Here is an 11,822-nt window from a genome sequence, read left to right as displayed (position 1 = left end):
AGTAGCTGGCGCGAGTTTCATGGCGCCCACTATGCGGTACACAGCAACGATATATGAGGACACATCTGTATCTAAGGTCTGTGGCAACCTTATTCCTCTCTATAGCAGCTACTCCTTATATACCACCAGGTGAAAGTGCAGTCTTCACAAACCCCTACTTTTATACTTTTCCAGATATTATCTGTTCACTGATTCAGCTGTAAAATCCTGATTTACTGCAGTAAGTACAAGAATTTGACAATAACAATAATATGTTTCTGGGAGATACAGTATTTAGTATTATGTTAGTGTTACATGATTCACTGTACACAGAATATAGCTCAGGCCCTTTAAGGTGTGGGAACATTTATTGTAGCATTAAACAAGATCAAGGTTGATCCTTGACAAAACACATTGTTCTATAAGTTCTGTAAATATTATTCTTGCATGGTCCCTCCTCTCCCCATTCTGCTCTGTGAAACAAAGTCATAATTTCTGAAGCTGTGACTTAAAATTCCTAACTTCAAATATCATTTTAGATACTGATTAGTTAACTCATTGTGTAATTAAAGTCAGTGTATTATTTGATTAAGTCACTTTTTGTACTGAAACACAACTTATTTAGTTAGCAGTAAGTGTAACGTGAGAGTTTATCACAGAAGGTGCTTTAATCCTCCGGTTGGATGATAAACGTTGATTTTAACAAGCCAAGTGAAATTAAAATATAGTATTTTTTCATTAAATATACTATATTTTAATACTATATATGAATTCCTCTTGCTAATGTAATCCAATATATATATATATATATATATATATATACAGTAGAGATGAGCGGGTTCGGTTTTACTCGGATTTACTCGATTCTCAAAATGGCATCTTATTGGCTCACGGATGTCCCATGTTTTGGATAGCCAATCAGAAAAATCCAGATAAAACTTAACTAGCGTTAATTCTGGCATTACAGCCGAACCTGCTCATCTCTAATATACAGTACTACTAACCTAAACCATAAATCTACTTTCTATCAATAGTCAGTGAAAAACTATCATATCACAATCTATTTTAGTAATCTTGATGTGTGTGTGTGTGTGTGTGTGTGTGTGTGTGTGTGTGTGTGTGTGTGTGTGTGTGTGTACAAAAAGATTTGGAGGTTTGGAGTCTATCTTTTCATGAATCACAGTCACTTTTATTTTGTAATCAATATAATTTTATTAATTAGTAAAATATGAATTTTAGTACTAATATAAGATACAGTTGATGTTAAAGTCTCCTTTTGATCATACGATTTCCTATAATTTTTTTGTGGATCGTAACTTTCTGCCACACTAACTATTATCCATTTAATCCACATTCATTACTACTAGTGTGTGGTTGGACTGAATCATCTAGTGGAAAACCATGTGGATATGGGAGACCATACAAACACCACACATATAGCACCCTGGTCGGAATAGAACTCATGGCTCCAGGGCTGTAATGTTTAGAATTGAAGCACAGTCTACACACTTAGAAAATAGTAAAATCAATACTTTTAGAAATACTTCTCAGAATGTGAATGACATTTTTACCATATGGAAACAGAGACACACCATGTTGTTTACTTGGAATCTACATGCAAATAATAATAGATCACAGTACACAACAACATAAGCACATGTTGCTGTATCAGACTAATGTGAAGCCGTCAGATTTTATAATTGAAGAAGTGTCATCAAAGCTTTCAAACAGGAGCTAACTAAGGTCACATCCCTTGGGTAACAACAACACGAAGAGAGTTGAAAAATATTTAAGTTAGTTTTAATTTAAACCCCAATGCATTTTATGGAAAGTTTTGTAAAACTAGTTGAAAGTTACTGAAAAGCTGATGAAAAAAAAACTACCAATTCCAACTGTAGCTACAAAACATTTCCGTGTTACTTTGATAAAGTACTGTATGCCTGTATAGATCACTGGAACATTTTTTAAAAGGGCTCAAAAAAGTATAAAACACAACTTTCTTCACAACAAATTGCATTTTTGTCAGTTGCATATTTGTAATTTTAATCAGGGTCGGTTCTAGGTCTTGTGGTGGCAAGGGCGAAAGTTTCCTCGTCTGAAAAGACTACCTTACACCTCAGTTTTTGACCCTGCACCAACAGATCACGGCCACCACAGGAATTTTTTTTTAACCATATTAAGCCCCACACAGTAATGCCCCCTGCACCATATTATGCCACACACCGCAATGCCCTTGATGCATTAAATCCCCATTTTACACATTACGGCAGGCAAGTTTCCGCATTTTATACATTACGGCAGGCAAGAGTCCCCATTTTACACATTACAGCAGGCAAAAGTCTCCATTTGACACATTACGGCAGGCAAGAGTCCCCATTTTACACATTACGGCAGGCAAGAGTCCCCATTTTACACATTACAGCAAGCAATAGTCCCCATTTTACACATTACAGCAGGCAAGTGTCCCCATTTTACACATTACAGCAGGCAAGTGTCCCCATTTTACACATTACGGCAGGCAAGTGTCCCCATTTTACACATTACAGCAGGCAAGTGTCCCCATTGTACACATTATAGCAGGCAGTGTCCCCTTCTGCAAAGAAAGAGAGAGTAAGAGAGAGTAAGTTATACTTACGTTTGCAGCGGTCCTCTTCTATCCCACTTCCCACTGATCAGCCCATGCCGGCCCGCCTCTCCTTCCACCTACTAGCTTGCTGGCTTCCCAGGCAGCTCCCCCTCCTCCCCATCATCAGTACTCCGCTCGGACGTCACAATGCAAATGTGTCATTGCACAAAAATCAGCCCCTAAGTGGAGTACTGATGATGGGGAGGAGAGGGAGCGTACAAACTGAGCTGGGACTCGGGGAGCCGGGACTCAAGAGGGTTGGCGGTGCAACGTGGCGGCGCCCTTCTTGATGCGGCACCCAGGGCAAGAATCCTGCTTGCCCGTGGCAAGAGCCACTCCTGATTATAATTCAGATGTATCCTTAGTCAAGCAAGCATAGATGCATGTTGTGCTAACAGCATGCACTTACAGGGGTAGAATGAGGACTGGTGGGGTGTGTATAGTAAGAGCAGCTAAAATACTGTACAGAAAGTTGGTATCAGTAACCCACTTACTCGAAAGATAGCTATCCCAAATAATAATGACCTCAACTATTTTTTTTTTGTAAACACATTTTATTGTATTTCAAAAGGTGAACAAATTATACAATCACATTGGGAGACACTCCCTGCAATAGGTAAGAGTAGATAAATCATCAGATTATATAATCATGGAGTGAGAGAGAGTACCATATACCCTTCAAACTGCGGTGTTGCCAAGACAATACAGACAAACCAGGAAACGAGACAGGAACAAAAGGACGTAGAACTGGTGGAGTGTGAGGGGTAACTAAGATAGAATGGGAGGGGGGGAAAGGGGGGGGGGTTAGACTGGGTATACCAGAGTACAGTGTATTATGGGAAAATGAGCAACAGATAAATACATTCTAAATGCGTAGAGGAGAGGAAGCATTTGCAGGATTACATATGTTCATAACAATGTATCAGGTTCAGGATAATGGTACAAAGCAAAGAGGTGGCACAACAGGAGTCCCTCAGCAAACAAAGTGGGATTTTATTCTGGACCAGTCCTGGTTCCCAAAGTATAGCAAAAATGTTCGTTTTGATTGAGCGTCCAGAGAGCACAGAAGCAAATCCCATTTATTGTGACATGAGGATACGGACAATGGTTCATTGAGAAGTAAAGCTCTTATGTCAAAATACATTAACTGGAGAAGACGAGATTTCAACTCTTGTATAGTGGGAGCCGTTTTTTTAATCCGATGGAGTAGTATTAACTTTTTTGCCAGAGTTAAAATAATGACAAGGAAGGGAATTCGTGTATGGGGACGAGGAACCAACTCCTGACTGTCAAACCAAAGTAATAAACATGCTTCAGGTGAGGGAGAGAGCGAGACATTAAGAATTTCATTGATATAACCTATTACCTTACACCAGAATCTGCATATTTTGGGGCAACCCCAATAACAGTGAAAAAACTTTGCATTAGACATAGAGCATTTCATACAGACACCTAGTTCATTACCGGACATGTGTTTCCTCTGCGCAGGAGAGATGTAGGCCCTATGAATAAATCTAAAGTGGGTCTCTTGTAAGTAGGCAGATTGCAAGTGTTTAGAGTATGAGAAGTACCGGGAGAACAAAAGACCGGAGCATGTAGTGAGGGAAGGTATATCCGCAACACTGCTGCAGAGTATTTTCTTCGAAAATAGGGTGGCCACTGGTTTGGCTGAAATTAGTCGGGGATAGAGGTGATGAAGTCTGTATCCTATGGTTGAACGGGACTGTAAGAGGTGGAGAATAATGTGTGGGGGGGGTGATTGCACATAATGTCTGACTATGGAGGTATAGGAAAAACAGGCTATTGGGAAGAGAGAACTGTTGCTGGAAATCCGCGAAGGGGAGGACATTGCCACCTGGGTCAAAGACCTTATTCACAAGATCCACACCCTTCCATCTCCAAACCCGGAACGAAGGATTGTTCAGGGAGGGAGAGAAGTCAGGGTTACCCCAGAGAGGGAGATACGGGGAGAATCGAAAATCCCTTCTCAGTTTTTTGTGTAGATTTATCCAGTTGATGTAAGTGTCGTGGAACAAGATATTGGAGTAAACTGAGTGAGGGATACTAGAGGATTTGAGGTGCAATAGGGCAGAGGGGAAGAAATGAGAAAAAATGGCATTGTCAAGGGCAACGTCCGTGAAGGTAGAGTCATCTAACAACCAGTCCCCAGCATAACGGAAGAAAACAGAGGTGATATATGACTTGAAATCAGGTATCCCCAGGAACTCCCAATCTTTTAGGGAGCATAAGTTTGGCCAGAGCGATTCGGGGACGCCTTCCATTCCACAGAAACGAGGAGATGGCGGAGTTGATGGAAAGAATATCACCATTGATGAGGACAACAGGCAACATTTGAACCATGTAAAATATTTTAAGGAAGATAACGGTCTTCACCGCCGACGCCCTCCCCAATAGAGACAGAGGCAGATGGCTCCATGACAGCATCAAGGCAGACACTTTTTGAATAATGTGGGAGAAATTCACCTTATACAAGTCTTCTACCTTGCTGGTGACATGGACACCAAGATATTTAATCTGGGACAAATTAATCTGAAAACGGGAGAAAGCGGGAACAGAGGTCAGATCTAAAGAGTATGAACCTATCGGCATCAACTCCGATTTTTCTTCATTTATCTTATAGCCGGAAACCGAGCTGAAGGCTTCGATCAGGGCTATAATGTGTGGGATCGAGGTAAGTGGGTCAGTGATGAAGAGCAGCATATCATCTGCATAGAGGGAAACTTTTAATACACAGTTGGATATATTTATACCCTTAAATCAAGGCGAGTTATGCAATAGGATGGCAAGCGGCTCAATGGCAATTGCAAAGAGGAGGGGGGAAAGAGGGCACCCCTGTCGCGTACCCCTGTATAAGGAGAAGCGGTCCGAAATCTGGCCGTTACATAGTATCTGTGAGATGGGATTGGAGTATAAAAGTTTAATATAAGAGATGAAGGTAGGGGAAAACCCGAAATTAGACATGGTATTAAAACCGTGTGGCCCCAGAACAAGGTCAAAGGCCTTTTCTGCATCTAGTGATAGGATGATGCCCGGTGGGGAAATGCCTGAGGAGTGTTGCAAGTGCTGTACTGCCGATATGACCTTCCGCACGTTCGGCACTGAGTGCCTGCCCGAAATAAATCCGGTTTGATCAAGGTGAATAATAGAAAGTAAAATCTTTTTAAGCCTTTCAGACAAAATCTTAGTAAGAATATTATAATCCGAGTTCAACAAGGAAATCTGCCTATAAGAGGCAGGCAAGGTCAGATCCCGCCCTGGCTTAGGTAAAACTCTGATATAAGCGGCATTAAAATATAGAGGGCCTGGTCCGACCGCAATATGTGATTAAAAAACGAGCACCAATGTGTCCTGAATGTACGGAAGCATCAACTTGTAGAAGCTACCACCAAACCCATCGGGAACTGGGCCTGTACCTTGTTTTAAGGACTTAATCACGCAGGAGACTTCCGCTGGGCTTATGAGGGCAGTCAAATCTGTATCTAAATCAGAGGATAATCTAGGGGGATCGTACCCAGATTCAGGGAGAGACGTAGAGGAGGTGGATGCGTCATTCTCAGGGGAGAGAGAAGGGACAGACGAGTAAAGGGATGCATAGAAGTCCTTGAGGACTGAGACAATCTGGATATTGGAGGCTGTTAGGGATCCGTCTGGTTTCCTTAGGGGGTGAACTAAAGAAGAGGGTCTAGTGCCATTTAACATATTAGTTAGCAGTTTACCGGACTTGTTCCCAAACCAGTGGTAACGATAATTTACTGCATATAAGGATTTATTACCTCTACTACTTAAGTATTCATTGAAGTGAGTCTTAGCAGTGAGGTATACCTGCTTATTAGTCATATTAGGGCTTTGGCAATAAGCTGAGTAGGCAGTGGAAAGCAAACTCTGCAATGATAAATACGTGGCAGCATATGATTTGTTGAGATGGGCCACATATGACAAAATGTTTTCCCCTAAGACCGACTTAGCTGCTTGCCAAAATAGAGGGGAATTATCAATCGCGTGGGACCGATTATTTGCGTAGTATTCTTCCCAACTAGTTTGAAGTATTGTTTTAAATTCCAAGGAGGTCAAAAGGTGGGATGGGAAACGCCATATGATTTTGTTAGGGGGTTCATCAGAAATGTGCAAAGAGAACCACTGCAGAGAATGATCAGAGACAGATATCGGCTCAATCTCCACGGACGAGACTCTTGTGAACAAGGCCAGAGACAGCAACAGGTAGTCTATGCGGGACAGAGTGTGATAGGCGGCAGACATACATGTATACATTTTGACAGTGGGATTAATAATTCTCCAGATGTCCACTAGGGACAATTGTGTGGCAAAATGGGGGATACCGTACTTGGGAAGTGAGAAAGAGTGTGAGGGGGCAGAATACCTGTCCAGGTAAATATCTGAGATGAGGTTAAAATCACTGATGACCATCAGACCTTCATTCATATAAGGTGTCAATAAGGTAATCAGTTTCATAAAAAAGAGTCTTTTGTACACTGTCGGGGCATATACATTACATAAGGTGTATCGTTTGGAGTGTAGTATAATGTGTGCGATAACAAGCCTGCCTTCCGTGTCAGGGATCATTTTTAGAAGCTCACAGGGAAGCTGGCATTTAATCAATATGGCTACTCCACGGGACCTGGAATTAAAAGAAGCGCTAGCTAATAATTTCCACCCCAACATTTGTAATTTCAGCATTTCTGCGGGAACCAAATGTGCCTCCTGAATAAAAACAATATCCAAACGTAATCTATTACAGTACAGCAAATTTTTCCTCTGCTTCGCTGGGGAGTTGAAGCCCCCCACATTGAAGGACCCAATCTTAATTTCAGCCATAATGTACAAACATGCATTGTAATCTGAATTGTAAGGTATCCAGAGTGGAAAAGTGGAGAACTAGTAGAGCCCATAGAGGGGCATGGGAGGGGATAGACACTGGGGGAAAAACGGAAAGGGGGGGACACAAAGACAGAGACAAAACACTAAAGAACATGACTAGCGTGTTCAGGACAGATATGAAACAATCACATTACTTCCGGATGACCAGAAAAATATGGAGAACCAACAGGTACAGAGACCAAAACAACATAAACCCGGAGCATTACTCCCTCCGTGCCCGGGCAGAAGTGAGATCGTGAATCCTCATCTCAAGGAGGGACAACATGTAGTGGAGCAGAAGCTAAGTATGAGCATAAAGAACATAGGGGCAGATGTATTAACCTGGAGAAGGCATAAGGAAGTGATAAACCAGTGATATGTGCAAGGTGATAAAGGCACCAGCCAATCTGCTCCTAACTGTTCATTTACATATGGGATCTGATTGGCTGGTGTGCCTATCACCTTGCACATATCACTGGTTTATCTCTTCCTTATGCCTTCTCCAGGTTAATACATTTGCCCCAGTAATCTCAATGACATGAGCCAAAAACGTTGAGACAGAGCAGCTTGCATGCGGTTAGCAACAACAATGGAGGATGAAAACTGGAGAGTTCCGCAGTGTCAATTAGGGTCAGAGATGTCCGAATCTGAGCGAGAGCGACCTTCACAGAGGAAGTCAGCAGCGTCATCCGGAGTGGTAAAGTCATAATTTCTGTCCTTGTCGAAGATGCATAATTTAGCGGGATATATCAATGCAAATTTTCTCTTGTCGGCAATGAGATGGGAGTAGATAGGAGAGAAAGCACAGCGTGCTTTCATCAATTCAGCAGAAAAGTCGTGAAAAAGTCTGAGATTTTTGCTTTCCCAATTCAGGACAGGCTGTTTCCTGGAGTCGCATCATATTTCCAACTTATGTTTGTAACTCAGACATTTAAAGATGGTCACTCTGGGGAGGGTGTCAGTCGGACGGGGAGGGGGACCAATACAATGCACCCATTCTATGACCATATCTTTACAGGCATCTTGAATGCCAAGGAGGGTGGGTAATGTGTGAGTGACAAAAATCTCCAGGGAGGCCCCTTTTAAGGATTCAGGCAAACCCACGAGCCTAATGTTATACCGTCTGGAACGATTTTTGATTTCCTCCAGCTTATTAATAAAGGCATAGTTATCTTTTTCAAGAGGTTTAATTTAAAACTGCATATCAGCGATATTGTGAGCCATAGAGCCTATCCTGTTCTCAGCTGTGGAGACTCGTGTGTTTAATTGCTGCAGCTGTGCTGTGATATCACTCACCACCTTGGTCAGCAGCGGGCCCATGGTGGATGAGATGGCATCCACTAGATCCCCATAAAGAAGAGGGCTGTCACGGTGCCTGGGAGAGAAAGCCGGGTCAGAGTTCTGCGCATCCGCCACAGACTTCTTGGACGCCGAGGTGTGCTCGAGGGAGACGTCATCCGGCGCCATGACAGGGTCCGCTCCTCTCTTCACTTGTCACAGTGCCTGCTGATGCGAGCGCGTCGGCTGCATGGTGGTCACAAATTTGTCCATCCCAGATGGACAGCAGGTGGGGAGGTTTAAAGTGGTGAGGTTTGGAGGAGGTAAGGCCTTGTAAAGTGGCAATTTGTCTGGGCACGGAGCGGAGCTGTGAGATGAAGCAGCTCACTCCATGCACTCGGAACCAGAAGTCTGTACCTCAACTAGTTAGCCAAACTTACCATCCACAAAAAGATTCCTAAAACAAGCACTACCACCATAAAAATAAATTCTGTAACAACTAACCAAAACTCCAAAAAGATCCTCCAAAAAGAACTACCCAAAACCCTAAAAAGATCCTCCAAAAAGAGGGAAAGTCCTTCTTGGCAGTAAAGTTGGGCATCCCAAAAAATTCATGAAACATGCTGAATTAGCAAAGTCCAAAAACAAATCATGAGACAGTAGCATTTACATTTTTTTCTGGCCTCATAAATAGCTACCTTACCCTGACTACAGTTAAAAAAGTAGCAAGGGACAATTTCAGGCCAGACTTGCATACCACCCAGCCAAAAGCAAGCCCTTGACTCTGATTATGGTATGATGTACAGTAATTCAAGAAACATCCTCATAGTAAGGTTGTTCCTGTCAAGATGTACTAGAAGAACATTGGGAAGTCAAAGACTGAGAAGGCCACTCAAAGCATGTCTGTCTACCCCTCCCCATTAGAATGTAAGCTCTCACGAGCAGGGTCCTCTTCCCTCGTGTGTTTATCCTTTCTTACTTTAATAATCTTCAACTGCACCAAATCCAGCAGTCTTCTGCCACCTGATAGTTACTCCAGTGTCATCTGCTGATGTAACTATGTTTATTTACCCTGTACTTGTCCTATACTGTCATCAACTGTAAGTTGCTGTTTTCCTGTTTGATTATTTATGTACTCTGTAATTGGGCACTGTGGAACCCTTGTGGCGCCATATAAATAAAGGATAATAATAATAAGAATAAGAATAGTAAGAATAATAAGAATAATAAAAAGCTTGTTCTTTAAATATCCAAAGCAAGGGTCATTAAAACTCAAATAACTCAAATCATGAGCCCTAATGAAAAGGAACATATCTGAGGCCAAAGGTAACTTATCAGCCAAGAACACAAATAAATATCCAACCATTCAAAGGGCAAGAGGTCAATCTACTGCAAAATGGAAAAAATATTATAACTATAACAAAACGTAATCATAAAATATCACTTTGAGAACAACTTAAGAACCAAAACCTTAAAACTAGGCAGGGGAGAGAGAATAAAGAAAACTTAACCTGATGCAAAAACAAAAAACAAAAACACACACCTGAAAGACTTCCTGAAGTACTAACAACCAAACCAGTCCCCATTGGAGACTAATCAGATTAAAAAATCTGTCAAATCCCTCCATCTGTAGTAAGGCATTGAGATTTGGGTTGGATGCTCATAGAGTAGCTATTCAATATCACCATGTCATAGAGCCATAATAGTTTGAGCTAGGAAATCCACCAAGGCCAAAGCAGTAGCCACACTGACTAACTGGGAGAGAGACCCATGTATTAGAATGGTGAGTGGTGCCGTAAAACTAGCTCACTGCAACAACTGAGCCTGGACCTCCACGTGGGTGACCCCACCTCTGGCAAGGGATGTGGGTTTTTGGAATTTGTTGAGATGAGGGTTCTGTATATGAAGGTGATGCTAAGTCTGATAGTCCAATGCAATAATAACAGATAGAATAAATAAAAACTTGAATGAATGTCTAGAAATTAGACAATGGTCTTGGTAGATGGAACTAAGACTACTCTATTGTACCTTCAACAGTTATATCCATGAGTAAATAAAATCAAATGTAAAAAACAGCACAGTGGAGGTGTTGACAGTATAGTTTGCTTGATGTTTAAACTGGAGACCACTGTATCGTTGCTGTGTGAAGTGTGGAAGGTACACAACTGTGATAGAGAACAGTGGTGACTTGGAACCATTAACTGATCCAGCTGACTGTGTGCATACCAAAATATCAGGCTTGTAAAAAGCAGGCATGTGAATTGCCTTTATGGAAAGCAAACCTGATGTGTTGCCACCAATTACTCCAACTGGCTAGATGAAGCAATGGTGGCAGGATCACCCTGTTGGTGATGTAGTCCAAACATTTGCTTTATTTGTCTTAGCCACACTGAACACACAAGCTGAAAAAGGGTTCTCAGATAGAAATGCACCAACCTTATGACAAATGACCCATGCATATAACTTTTGAAGTTTTAATGCAATAGTCTTGATTCCACCTACTGTATCCAAGACCATTGGTCTAATTTTATGACATTTATTCAAGTTTTTCAAATAAATATGTTTTTTGAGGGTACTATGATTTTGTTTATAGAAACTTTTACTTCTTTGCATCCTTCACTCATACTAGAGATGATTTAACCAATGTTTATAATCCTTCTTACATTATGTCATTACTGAATATTTTCATATTTTAATACATGGCTACAGCATTACCTATCCTTTGTAGCAAGTAGATTATTAAATGCAGCGCTGTTTCAGTTTCTTCATTTTAATTACCCAAGGACTAGATATGTGCATGGATTCTTGTGTTTGGGTTTGGTTCTAATTTCATTGTCGTGTTTTGGTTTGGGATTTGGTTTTGCAAAACCACCCTCAAGTGTTTTGGTTCAAAAATCAGAGTAAAGATCCAAATCTTGGGTTTTGGTTTTCTTGAAATGATTCGTGAGATTTGTCGCTGGGAAAATGGTGGGCACCATGTTTCCTGAGACCAGCGCATGCACAATAGTGATTAGCCACTGGGAACATGGTGGGTTCCATTTTT

This window comes from Pseudophryne corroboree, chromosome 6 (genome assembly GCF_028390025.1).
Source record: "Pseudophryne corroboree isolate aPseCor3 chromosome 6, aPseCor3.hap2, whole genome shotgun sequence".
Classification (NCBI taxonomy): domain Eukaryota; kingdom Metazoa; phylum Chordata; class Amphibia; order Anura; family Myobatrachidae; genus Pseudophryne; species Pseudophryne corroboree.
The sequence above is the reverse complement of the archived record's forward strand: the minus strand, read 5'-3'. Positions refer to the sequence as shown.